Below are 14,385 nucleotides of genomic sequence, written 5' to 3' on the forward strand. Positions count from 1 at the left end.
ATTTTCTATACTCCAAGCCTTTGTTTTTCCCCACTCACCAATTTGATCTTTTTGTTGTTGTCATTGAATGTTAATTCCTTGAAATTTGTCATGAACTAGGGGTGCCCTTGAACATTTATCTTTTTCATTTGCATTTGAAAAGAGGCAAATCTGAATTGCACAGATTGTTGTGAATTTCCTCAAGACAGGACTCAAGTAGGTCTGAAGTAGATGGCTCCTAATCTGGAACCAATTATCCCATTCAAGATGATTTCTCAATTACTCAGCCATTTTGTAGATTCAGAATGCAGCTTAGTTTCATTTTTAAATATATTTTTAAAAAGCATGTGAGGCCTTTACATGCAAAAAGAGTTCCGCAGCAGGAGACCATGCACCATGATAGATATCTGTTTTGAGTGAAGGCATTTAGCAAACGGCAAGCATTACATCCATTTGCTAGATTTTTGCTGAGTTACTTCTGTATGGGTTTACATTGTCCTTATTAAAATTCTCCATCTTCTGAAATTTCTGATACAGATGTACTCAGTACAGATACAGTTTAGAGCTGAAACAAATTTTCTGATAACTTGTTGCCAAAATTATTGTATTTTGAATTTGCAAATGGACATGGGTGTCTTAAAACCTTCATTCCTTTAAAAAATAAAATAAAATCTCTAGGTTTTTTTTAATATAGCTAAGATATTCAAGCAGAAATTTCATAGAAAAGTATTGGTGAATAAGGCAAAAAAGCAGGACTGTCCCATATTATGCAGCATCCAAAAGCTCCAATCAAATTCTACCTAAAACACAGAACTTCTATCCTTTGCTCCTTCAGAACTTCCAACATGTGTTGCTAGGCAACATCTACAGTCCCCAATAGTCAGCAGCAGATTTGAATATACAACTGGTGTCAATCAAATAAAAGTAAATAGCTCTACTCTACATTTATTTATTTAGGCATTTCTTAACCACCTTTCTGCTTTAATGACCCTAGAGCAGTGCATAATAATAAAAAGAAATAAAATGGGATAACACTAAAACCATTAGACAAAAGTAAGGGATGAGGAAACCCCTACACAGACCAACATAATCAGGTATCACAGCAGCATAACTAAAAAATTTTTTAAAGTGAAATCCACAGTAGATGCTTTGTTTTTTCCCCCTGTCTGCCATGTTTTTGTTCATCGACCAGAAGAAAAAAGAAAAGAAAAAGTGAAGGACAGGGCCAGTATGAATTGGAAATAAAGTTGTATGCCGGATGAACCCTTTCCTGTCAATTTAGACTGCATTCATTATAGAATGAATCAGTTCTTACATATAAACAAGAACAATTTTATTAATATGTATATTAGGTAAATGCACCCTGTTCTTCCACTGACAAGGCTCTTGGAGCGACTTACATGAAACCAATGACTAACATGATGCACAGTGTTACAGAGACATAGTGTTCTGCCCTGGGGCTGCTGCAATTTCTAAGCAACCCCCATGCTGCTCTGAATGAGGCTGTTCTCACACACAGCCTAACCCAGGCTAGGGACGCCCAGCCCAGGTTAGCTGTGTGTGAGAACTGCCTCAGTTGTGACCAGTCCCGGCAAGGCAGTGCCACCTAGCCCCACTATTTACCCCAGAGTGAGCACTCCCGTACCCCTAGCGACTTGCTCATGTGCATGCACAGGCTGCTCCCAGCCTGGCTGCACACAGAGACAGGCATATAGAGTGCCCGTCTCTTGAGGGAATCCCCCAATGCATTATGTGTGTCGCGCAGTGCACTGTGGGATTCACGGAGGCTGGGACAACAAGTCCCAGCCTCAAATCTATCCTCCCTGCTCTGCACGGAGAAGGGCTGACCGTGTGGGAGCACACCACATGCTCCCACCAACAAAACAATGATCGTCTCGGGGGGATGGCAAGGTTTGGGAAGCCTTCCCCCTGCCTTCCCATCCTCTAAGTCGTGTGAATGGCCCCAATGAGTGGTTTGTGCAAGCAACACTACCACAGTCCGCCCCCCCTCCATTTGCCACAGTTTGGAAAACTGCTGTAGCACTGCTCATTCAGAGCAGTGTCAGTGCTGCTTAGGAAACTGAAGCAATCCTGGGGCAGAGCTTTAAGTCTCCATAACACTGCATGTCATGTAAGCCAATAGAACACATATGATCGGTAAAACAATAAAACCACTATTAAATAAGGATCTGGAAAAGTATGGATAAATACCTGGCACTGAATATAGAGTCAGTGCTAGGCAAACCTTCCTACAGAGAACATTTCAAATTTAGGATGCAGAAACTGAGAAAGTCCTATGTCGAATCGGCACCCACCTTGCCTCTTACTGCCCAGAGAAGTGCCTCTGAGGAACATTGGAATACCAGGCAAGTTCATGTACTACTTTGTACTGGTCCAAAGCTGTTTAGAATGGTGTTTGAAAATGGACCTAGCAAGATATGATCCATATACCCAGTCTCAGTTAACAATCCAGCAGCTGTATTTTGAACTAGCTGCAGTTTCTAAATGATCTTCAAAGGAATCCTCTCATACAGTGCTTTATAGTAGTTTATCTGGAATGTTCTCACAGTATGAATAGCTGTGGCTAGGCTATCTCTATTTAGGTGGTGCACCGCAACTGGTGCACCACCCTTTGCTAGCTGAAATTGCTTCATGCCAAAAGGGCCACATGGACTTTCAAGGACAAGGCTGAATCTAATAGCATCCCCAGAATATAAACCATGATAGAATGCAGCCCTGTCCCACCTCCCGAAATGATCCACCCACTAACAGTATCTTTTTCTTGTCTGGACTGAGCTTCAGTTTGTTGAACTTCATCAAATCCATTATCAAATCCAGACTTCAGTACAACAGCTCTATAAGTTTCACTTGAACTTCTTGAAAAGAAGTAGTAGACTGGGTGTTACCTAATATGAAGCTTCACTCAGTTTCATGTAGATGTTAAACAACACAAGAGCCCTCCAGCCCATCACAGCACAATTGCCATGGGGCAGAGCAGTAAGCCCCTGCACTGTCTTACGGAAATGGCCATCAAGATAGGAATAGAACCACCAAAGCATGGCACTTCCAATCTCTATGTTGGACAGATGCTCAATAGGGATACCATGATCAGTGATATCATAGGTCACTGAGAGGTCAAGGAGAATGAGTTGTTATACTCCCTCATCCTTCCAGCAAAGGTGATCCCTCAGGGCAACCATAGTTGTTTCTATACCAAATCTAGACTTGAACTTAGGTTGAAATGGATCCAGATAATTTGTGTCTAGAATGCCTAGTGTTTCCCAGCAAATACCCTTTTCAGCATCTTGCTCAGAAATATTCACAATCGGCTGATAGAACAGTCCTCCAGGCCTAGAGAGGCCTTCTATAGAAGTGACTTAATGGCTGCCTCCTTCAAGAAGGCTTGAGCCACCCACTCTAATAAAGATTTATAATCTCTTGGTCCTAACCAGTCAGTTTGTTAAACATTATAAGCTGAGAGTCAAGCACACCGTTGGTGACCATACTCCTCCACACATCCTGTTTACATTGAAAGCAATTAAATATCAAGGCAAAATTAAGCACTAAAATCTCATTGATCTCAATGTGGTTTGTGCTTAATTGTCTTTTGGAAGGTGTCAATGGTGATTTGATAATGGTGTTAATACAAGTACATTTCAAAAGTGCTTCAAGGACATTCACACAAATGCCTTGATAGATAGTATAATGTGGGTAAATATTTAACAACAGCCTGGTTGCAATTCCAGTTAAGTAACTTGGTGACTGTGTAGATAGCTTTAATTTGAATAACAAGATGGCAGAATAATTACTGCTTTGGGCACTAAATTGCTCCATTTGCAGTGCTCTGTGTTCTGGTACCTACTGGATCTACCCACCAGTTCAGAGTGTTTGTCCTCATTGCTTTTGTTGATCTTGGTGACATCGCCATATATTGAAATCTGATAGGCAAAGTAGTGCTTTGATAAGTATTTGTTCACATAACCTTTTGGGGATGGGTAGGAGCCCAGGCAGGCTGCTACCCTGCCATCAGCAAACAAGCATCACCTCGGCTTGGTGCTGCAAACCCAGCAAACACATGAGCACAACTGCCAAGGGCTCTGTTGCTGAACTCGGCAGCTGCAAGCCTCGCCCCTCCATGAAAGGACCTCCAAAGGTGTGTATGCCTTCCCAGAATGCTTTGCATTGCCAGCAGACTGGAAAAACTTCATGATTTCAGCTGCTGCCCTCCCATTGGCCATGATGGTTCAGGAGGCAGACACAACCCTGCTAAATGTGCTCCAGCTTCAGGATCATAAAGTGTGCTTTGCAGGGTAGCATAGACAGTGTATGTTGACATGTACATAGACAGTGACCACTGTATGCACAGCTCTCTATGGTTTCTGTGTGCCACTGACTGGGTAGGAAAGGCATGAGGATTCTCATGACTTGGGGTAGGAGGGCTCTCCTCTCCTCCATCCTTGGTTAAAAGCTGGGTACAAAGGCTGGATAGCCCTGCTGGGAGCAACCTGGGCTGGAGGGGAGAGTGTGAGTTCTCACAATCATGCAAATCAGGGTAACCCACTTCCTACTCCAATTGTAATGCTTGGATGAACCAGCCTACTGACTAGCTAGGATAACACAGTAATAAAGCCCATTCAACTTTGGCATCAAAGGAGCAGGTTGTAGACTAGTCCTACCCGTAAAACAGCATATTTCACAAAAACACACAAACTTGGAGCAGCCCAAGACAAAATCATATAGCCAGTCTCATGCAACTATACGGTAGCATCACTGGTAACTATGACAAAGAAAAATGTGAAGGAAATAAAATGGTAAGCAGCTCATAATGGAGCCACTATCTGAAGACCAGGAAACAGGAGAAGAGATGGAGGATGGGTTCATGAGAGAAAAGAGGAGCCTTCTCTCTGCAATGCAGCCTTACAAGAAGAAAAATTACTGCAGGGGGGCAGGGAGGGATCCAGCACAAATGTGGGGGTGCTCTTCATGGAGAATCCCACCCACCCCCCATTAAAAGTGCTTTACCTTTAGTTCAATTGTAGTAGCTTTAAAGACAGGACTGCAAATGTTAAAATAATGCCTATCAGTCTTTATTAATACAGCCAATGGCCAGAATTACAAAAATAAAATCATTTAGAGTTAACAACTTCATTCCGAATAACACCGCAAATATAACAGAATTTAGCAACATTGAGTAAGTTCTCCTCTTTACAATCCTTTAAAATTAAGTTTAAATAATCAGTTTCAGTTAATCCTGGAAACAGGATAAGTTGAGGTGAAATGTATTTCTTCCTAATATCACTGTAAAATTGGCAATACAAAAGAACATGAGCCGTCGTCTCAACTTCTCCCGATCCACACGGACAAACACGGCAATGATAAGGAATATTTTGGAATCTCCCCTGCAACACAGCTGTATTCAAGGCGTTACAACGGGCCAAAGTTAAAGCCCTACGAAATTTAGGTACTGTAAGAAGAGATACATATCTGGCTGGGGAATAGCTTACGGTTTCGACATTCAGGAAAACACCCCTAGGAATTAAACTCCTGTCAATCTGAGATTCCATATCGAGAATCCTTTCCTTAAGTCTGCCCCTAGCCTCCTCATAAGGCAAACTAAGAATGGCTGCAGGTGAAAATCCATAGTACTGCAATCTCGCTTCAATAGCTTCCAACCAGGCTGAGCGATAAGAATCTTGAAAAATCAATGAGACAATACCAATAGGCCTAAACATCAATTTGAGCCAATAGCTCAAAATGAAAAGCCATGCCCAGGCTTCAACTTTAATCAATCCTGCCTCAAGGCGCAGCACTACTCTGTGCACACAGCCAGGTACTTGAAAGATGTTTTTCAGGAAGGTTGATTGTATTGCCTCAACTTTCTCGAAATTGGAGTATAGCCCCAACTGAACACCATACAGTAGTTGAGCCCTTACCTTTGCATTAAATAGTTTGATGGCTGCTGGGACATACTGAGCACCTCTAGAGCGGAAAAAGGACTGGATCAAATTAGCACTTCTTCTTCCACTCTGGATAACATAATCTCTGTGCAGTAGTCGTGATCCAGTAGCAGAAAAAACAATCCCGAGATATTTGAATTGTTTCACTTGTTCAAGTTGGACTCCATTAAAAAACCAGCGATGTAAAATAGGGCGTCTTGCAAATACCACAATTTTAGTTTTGGAACAATTAACTTCCAGCAGATTCAACTTACAATAATCATCAAGGGCACGCATAGCTCTCCTTAAACCCACTTGAGTTCTAGATAAAATTACCGCATCATCAGCATAAAGCAAAATGGACAAATGTCTTGTGCCTAACTTAGGTGGATGGTGATGCAGTTGATTCAAGTGAGCGATCAATGAATTAATATATAGGTTAAACAGCAAGGGAGCCAAAATGCATCCCTGTCTAACTCCTCTAGATACCAGTACTTCCTTAGTAAGATGCCCAACTCTAGAACAACGAACTCTGATCCGAGAATTATTATGAAGCTTGCGAATGAGGCATAGAAGATGACGATCAATTGTGGATTCAGACAGCTTAGACCATAATTTATCACGCGGGATCAGATCAAATGCAGCCCTAAAATCGATAAAGGTGGCAAAAAGAGCAGCCTTATGAGCAAGCACATATTTCCCAACAAGATGTTGAAGGATTAAAGCCGGATCCAAAACTGATCGATCCGCTCTAAATCCAAATTGCTCATCCGATAGAATGTTTTCTCTATCGCACCAATCCACCAATTTGCCATACAGATGCCTAGCATAGAGTTTAGCAATAGTACTAAGCAAACTAATTGGACGATAGTTCTCTGGGAGTCTCCTATCTCCCTTTTTGTAGAATTAAAATTACTGCAGGGGGGCAGGGAGGGATCCAGCACAAATGTGGGGGTGCTCTTCATGGAGAATCCCACCCCCCCCCATTAAAAGTGCTTTACCTTTAGTTCAATTGTAGTAGCTTTAAAGACAGGACTGCAAATGTTAAAATAATGCCTATCAGGAATTCTGGTGGCACTTCACCAATTGCTGTTCAGCTATTTATTCTTTAGTCAGCAATTATTCTGTGTTATGTTTTAATACAAACATATGTATGATTTTGAGGGTATTATTTCTTAAGATACTGTGGGGAATACTGATGGTCCTCTCCAAACATTCTTTTTTTGTGTGTGAGGAAATATTTTTATTTATTTATTTGATTGATTGATTGATTGATTGATTGATTGATTGATTTCTATACCGCCCTTCCAAAATGGCTCAGGGCGGTTTACAATTAAAACAAACCACTAAAACAATAAAAAGCTAAAACAAATTAAAAACAATATAACAACAATTAACAATTTAAAAACATTTTAAAACAACAATTAAACAATTACAGTGATTAAAAGCCCCAAAATCGGGTTAGAATATTAAAACAGATTTAAAAACCCTGGAAAGCCAGGCCAAACAAATACGTTTTAAGGGCTTACCTGAAGGCTAATAGAGAATTCAAATTGTGGATTTCTGCAGGGAGCGCAACCCAGAGCCCCGGAGCAGCCATAGCGAAGGCCCGCCTCTGAGTTGCCACTAGACAAGCTGGTGGTAACTGGAGACGAACCTCCTCAGACGACCTTAATGTGCGGTGGGGATCACGCAGAAGAAGGAGCTCTCTAAAGTAACTCGGGCCTAAGCCATTCAGGGCTTTAAAGGTAATAACCAGCACTTTGTATTTTGCCCGGAAATATATCGGCAGCAAGTGCAATTGTTTCAAAATAGGCGTAATATGGTCTGTCCGGGTTACCCCAGAGACCAGTCTGGCTGTCGCATTCTGAACTAATTGAAGTTTCTGAACTACGTACAAAGGCAGCCCCACGTAGAGCGCATTGCAATAGTCAAGCCAGGAGGTTACCAGCTGGTGCACCACTGTTTTGAGGTCATCCTCCTCAAGGAATGGGCGCAGCTGTCGAATCAGCCAAAGCTGATAGAAAGCACTCCTGGCCATGGCCTCCACCTGAGACACCAGGGTGAGGCCTGGGTCCAGGAGTACTCCCAAGCTGCGTACCTGCTCCTTCGGGGGGAGTGTAACCCCATCCAGCACAGGGAGATCTAACTCATCCCTCAGATTCTGAGTCCCCACAATGAGCACCTCCGTCTTGCTTGGATTCAGCTTCAATTTGTTATCCCTCATCCAGCCCATTACTGCCTGTAGGCAGGCATTTAGAGAGTGAGTGCTATTTCCTGAAATGAAAAAGAGAAGTAGATTTGGGTGTCATCTGCATACTGCTAACACCCAGCACCAAATCTCCTGATGACCTCACCCAGAGATTTTATGTAGATATTAAAAAGCATTGGTGACAGAATGGAGCCCTGAGGGACTCCATATAACAGCTCCTGCTTTGAGGAGCGACTGTCACCAAGCTCCACCATCTGGGATCTACCCAAGAGATAGGAGTGGAACCACTGCAAAGCAGTGCCCCCTATTCCCAACTCCCCCAGGCGACCCAGAAGGATACCATGGTCGATGGTATTGAACGCCTCCGAGAGATCCAAGAGAACCAACAGAGTCACACTCCCTCTGTCGATTTCCCAGTAAAGGTCATCCATCAGGCCGACCAAGGCTGTCTCAACCCCATAGCCCGTTCTAAAGCCAGTTTGAAATGGGTCTAGATAATCAGTTTCATCCAAACCCACCTGGAGCTGGTTGGCCACCACCCTCTCGATCACCTTGCCCAGCCAGGGGAGATTGGAGATTGGCCTATAACTATCTATTGCTGAGGGATCCAGGGTAGGCTTCTTAAGAAGAGGTCTAACTATTGCCTCCTTCAAACAGGGAGGCATCCTACCCTCCCTCAGCGATGTATTTATGATATTAACTAGGCCATCTCCAACAATCTCTCCGCTAGATCGAAGCAGCCAGGTTGGGCAAGGATCCAGAGAACAAGTGGTAGGCCGTACCGCTCCAAGCAGTTTGTCCACGTCCTCAGGAGTCACAGATTGAAACTGATCCAACCTAACACTGCAAGAGGGATCGCTGGATACCTCCCTCACAAACCCTGCAGAAATAGTGGAGTCCAAGTCGGCCCGAAGAGGAGATTTTATCCGCAAAGAACCCACCAAAAGCATCACAGCAGAGTATCTCCGGGAACTGATTTGAGGCAGCAGGTGCAGAGATTATACTCCTCACCACCTGGGATAACTCTGCCATACGTGAACCCGCAGACACAATGTGCGCCGACAAAAAACACTTTTTTGCTGCGCGCACCGCCATCGCGTAGGCCTTCAAATGGGTTCTATGCTGCATCCTGTCAAATTCGAGCCTAGTTCTCCTCCACTTGCGTTCCAGTCGCCTACCAAGCCGCTTCATCCCCCGCAACTCCTCCGTGTACCAGGGGGCCATCTTAGAAGCAGGCCCGGAGGGACGCTTAGGAGCAATAATATCTACTGCCCTGGTGAGTTCTCTATTCCAGGTTCTCACCAGGGCATCGACAGAATCACCGGCCACACCAACATTGAAACCCCCCCAAGGCCTTTTGGAAACCTGCTGGATCCAGCAGCCTTTTGGGGCGGACCATCCTAATAGGTCCATCACCCCTGCAGGGGTGGGTTGTGACCATGATACCAACCTTAACCAGGTAGTGGTCCGTCCATGACAATGGGGTAACCATCGGATCCCCCACCTACGGAACACCCCGCCGATCTGAACAGAAGATCAAATCCAGTGAGTGGCCGGCAACATGAGTTGGTTCAAAGATTAATTGGGATAGGCCCATAGTTGTCATGACCACTATGAACTCCTGAGCCGCATCAGACAAGCCAGACAAGTGGTTATTGAAGTCCCCCAGCACCAAAAGCCTGGGAGACTCCAACACCAACTCCGCGACCATCTGCATCAGCTCAGTTAGGAAGTCAGTTGGGCAGCAGGGTGAGCGGTACACCAACAGAATCCCCAATCTATCCATAGTTCCCAGCCTCAGAAATACACACTCAATATAGGACAACTGTCTAACCGGGGCCCTGGTAACCAGGTAGTGGTCCGTCCATGACAATGGGGTAACCATCAGATCCCCCACCCACGGAACACCCCCCTGATCCGAACAGGGGCCCTGGTTATTATTATTGTTATTACATTTCTATCCCGCTCTTCCTCCAAGGAGCCCAGAGCGGTGTACTACATACTTGAGTTTCTCTTTCACAACAACCCTGTGAAGTAGGTTAGGCTGAGAGAGAAATGACTGGCCCAGAGTCACCCAGCTAGTTTCATAGCTGAATGGAGATTTGAACTCGGGTCTCCCCGGCCCTAGTCCAGCACTCTAACCACTACACCACGCTGGCTCTATAATAATAATAGTTGTAATTCAGGAAATTACAGGACAGTATCTTCCTTATAATCCTTTTATTATTTTGTTGGGTACATAAAAAAAGTGTAAGACCGGAAAATAGAATTGGTGATTAATATGCTAATTATGGCAAGATCCATAATTGTTTCTCAGTGTAATATAGAAATGTTGTGTATTCATTAGTTATTGTTACAGTTTTCATTTGTATTTTGTGACCTCTGTGAGTGATAATAATTGTGATGTAATTATTGGATTTCCTTTATGCCAATTTTTGATGACTAATAAAATTGATATAAAAATACACTATAGACAACTAGTAGGTGAGGCCCACCATTGACCTTTAGGGATATGCATGAACCTGTTCGGCATTCTATTCCTAGAACGCCAAAAAGGTTCGGAGCCCCACATTCTAACAGGTTCAAATGCGGGGGCAGGGACACTTTTAAGGACGGAGGAGGGTGCACTAACCCCCCCCCCCGCTGTGTTTCCCCCACCGGCGCTCCCTTGAAAGCCAGACAGGCAGGGTGGCAATGTGCCTCCCTGTCACCTCTTTGGTCCAGAAGTGACCAGAAGTTGTGTGTGTGTGCGTGCGCGCGCGCCACATGCCTCTTCTGCCTCTTCTGGAGGGTTTTGCTAGTCCTGTGGTGCCTCTGAGTCTGGGTGCTTAAAGAGGACTCCTTGGGATATCTGGGAGTTGAGACCCATTCTCAGGGACTTTATGTACCTGGTGGTTTTGGGGTGGGTGTCATAGTATGAACTGTGTCCTCCAGAGGAAATATTGAAGCTGTGGATGTGGAAGGCTCCAGTGGCCCCAGGATCTCTGCTGGGGTAAGTATGATGTTCTCGGGGTCTTCTGGGTGGGTGGTAAAGGGTAGTTCCTGTGAAGATTCTAGAAGGAGGACATCCAGCCTTGAGGACTGGGTGTAGTACTTGGGGGTTCCTCAGATATGGCCTTTTCTTAAGAGTACAAGTCATCCTCCTTTGATTGGGATTCATTAGGCACATTATATTATTATTATTTTATTTAAAATATTTATACCCCACTCCTTCAGTGCACTACTGCTTGGGGCAGCTTACAACATTAATAAAATAGGTAGAGTATAGGATAAAAAACTAATAATGTTAAAAAGTTAAGACCAGGCTAAAACCACAATTAAAACAACCAGCTTTAAAAACGAAATTAAAAGTTACCAGTAAAAATAATGTTTACTGGTAAAAATACCACCAAAGGTGAAAAACCTTTGGTGGAATTCAAATAGTCAGAGGGTGATGTGAAACAGACTCTGAGCCCTAGTGGAGTGCAGAAGTGGTAATGCCCTTCCCCTTGAATCCATTCCCCAGTGTACCCCAAAGCCAACTGAGGTGAGGTATAAGCAGTGAAGAGGGAAAGTCCTTATCTCTTGCCCCTCCTTACCAAACAGAGATTCAGCTGCCTTTATTGAATAGCCTTTAATGAACAGCAGCAGTGATGGAGTGGGTTCTGAAACCAGGACAGATTAATTGGGTGCTCACCTTCAAATCTCAGTAGGACTTCTGTGCCCTTGAAAGCTGTGCAGCAGAGTAACAGGTGTCATTTTCCCCACTCCATCCCATGCTGGGTATGGCTACGCTAATACAGAACTATCCATCAGGCACCTTGAAAATGTACAGGAGCACACTAAACAATGTGGGTAACTCGACATTGAGGTTAAATAGCTGGATGCATGTCAGTTGCTGTTGCTGATGGTGGTCTTGCTATAGGCCTCATTTGTGGTCTGCATTATATTGGGTGGAGGAAAAATTCTTGTCTCTGCACTTTTTGGGAGGTTTCCTGAAAAGAGACACAAGGACAGTAATGAGCATTGGTCAGCAACTGCAATAGATAATGCCCGGACTAGATGCTCAGTAAGAGGGGCAGCCATTGAGAGTGGGAGCATGTAGCAGATTAAAGCCTTTGTCTTAGAGCAAACCCACATGAGGGGAAGAAAAAAGCTGAATCATCTCCTCTATTCTTTTCAAGCAAGGCTTTTCTTTGCTTTCCTGTATTTCCTTACTTTCCTGTATTTCAAAAATGGCTGCCACTGCCACGCTTCTTTATCTCTGAGCTTGATCCTCTCTGGGCTTGGGGTGGAAATCCCAGGGAAAACTCCCTTTATGTTGCTTTAAGCTAAATGCCAAAACCTTCCATGTGCAAGCCTACATGTGGTGAGAGAACTGATCCAAGTGGACCGAGACTGAGGTGTGTTTGCACCAGGGTAAAAAAAACCAACCCTTTTTCCTGAGCCAAAAATCCACTCAGGCTTGTAAAATGCAAAGAACAAAAAGAAAGAAAAGCATTATTCAAATGCTACAGACTGCTTCCATCTGAGGCGCTCTCAACTTTTAGTTATAGGTAAAAATACTCCATGGTTACAAGAACACTTCAGAAAGCACTCCAGTTGCAGGGAACAGGGATGTAGGAAGATACAAAAGTACCTTTAAAAAGCTTACAGAGTCTTTTACAATGCCCTGGCTAGATGGGTGAAGACTAGTGTTTCTTAGTTTAGTTACATTACAGGTAAACAACAATAGACCAGTTTCAGGGATCTACAAAGCACACACAAAAGAAAACAGAAAGTCTAATGCAAAATCTGACTAAAACTTTCCCTAGACTAAACTTCCAGAAGCCAAAGTCCTGGCTTCCTTTGTCTTGAACTCACCAAATCCTGGATGAGAATTCAAGTTTCTTACCCTCCTGTCTTTCAAGGAGCTGAAGAGATCCTTCCATGAGAGAAATCTCCAAGCTAGCTTTCAGCCATAAGGCAGCAAAACTCCATTGCTCCGTCCTCACTAAGCCTTTCCACCCATGCTTCTCTCACCTCCAGCCTGCTTCTTCTAACAAAGGAACCGTCTCTTCCAACAGCTCTCTAGGTCCCACCCACCTGGTGGACTGTTTGGCTCATTCCTGGAGTTCACCAGCCTGTCAGTCAGGACAGGGTTCACTTCCAGTTTACTCTTTAGGGGAGGGGTGGCTGATCACTACAGAATACCCAAGTGCTTTGTTGTGAACCGCCCAGAGACATGAGTTTTGGGCAGTATAAAAATATGTTCAAATAAATAAATAAATAAATAAATAAATAAATAAATGCTTTTTCAATGTCCTTGCCTCAGCCTCCATCCCTCAATGGTAGGGAATCCACTATTGGGGGAGAGACTATAGAAAATGAGATAATAGTTACTCATCTCATGTTGGAAGCTCCAGCAGAATTCTGTGTGCAGTGACCATTCTGCTCCTTGTGTCCAGGCTGTGATCCTGGAAGGCAAAGGGGATCATAATGTTTTGTTAGCAGTAGCAATGATTAGAAAGGAGTGCCTGGCTTTAGCCAATAGAAAGCTTATCTGCATGTGGGAGTTTGTGGCCAACAGCCCTGCTGCTCCTTTCAGTACAGGGCATGCTCTGTGGCTCCTATATGAGAAACACTCCTATTAGCTGTTGAAGGAAAGATTAGTTAGTCAGTATTAGTGGAGGGGTTTCTAGCCTTGAGTTCCCAGAGGTTGTTGGACTACAACTCCCATCATCCCTTTGTCCATTGTGGCTTCAGGTTGGGAACCCCTGGTTTAGCCCATGCACAGTTTTCAATTTTGCAGGAAGGAGTGGGACAGGAAGACATGGGGGACACTGAAATAGTCCTGCTTTTGAGACACAGAGTTCTCCACCCTTGCTTACCTGTGTAGATAGAGTACCTTGTCCTTTCACTGGAGAATCAAGGAGTGCAGTCCAGAGGCCTAAGGGAGGTGGAGTATCTGTAAGGGTTTTGAGAAATGCAAGCAATATGCTTTCCCTATATTTGCTATGAATTCAGGCTGTTCGCACATGCTTTTTGTGCCAAGTGCTCTTTCACCATAATTCCTATTGCCAGAGCCCCCTCTTTTGTGTTTTAAGTTTGGTCCACATGAGGCTATAATGTTGGGAACCAATGTTGTGCACTGAGGCATAGATTCCCTGGCAGGCATACTGTTCTATTGTGCCGTGTTTGGTTATAGAGTTAGTGGTAATCCTATGATTCATCATGGCTGTGCAGACAAGAGGTTTGACTCTTCATCTGCTTTAGCAGGAGGGTTTTTTTGTTTTTTGT

The sequence above is a fragment of the Hemicordylus capensis genome, chromosome 1 (genome assembly GCF_027244095.1).
Source record: "Hemicordylus capensis ecotype Gifberg chromosome 1, rHemCap1.1.pri, whole genome shotgun sequence".
Lineage (NCBI taxonomy): Eukaryota > Metazoa > Chordata > Lepidosauria > Squamata > Cordylidae > Hemicordylus > Hemicordylus capensis.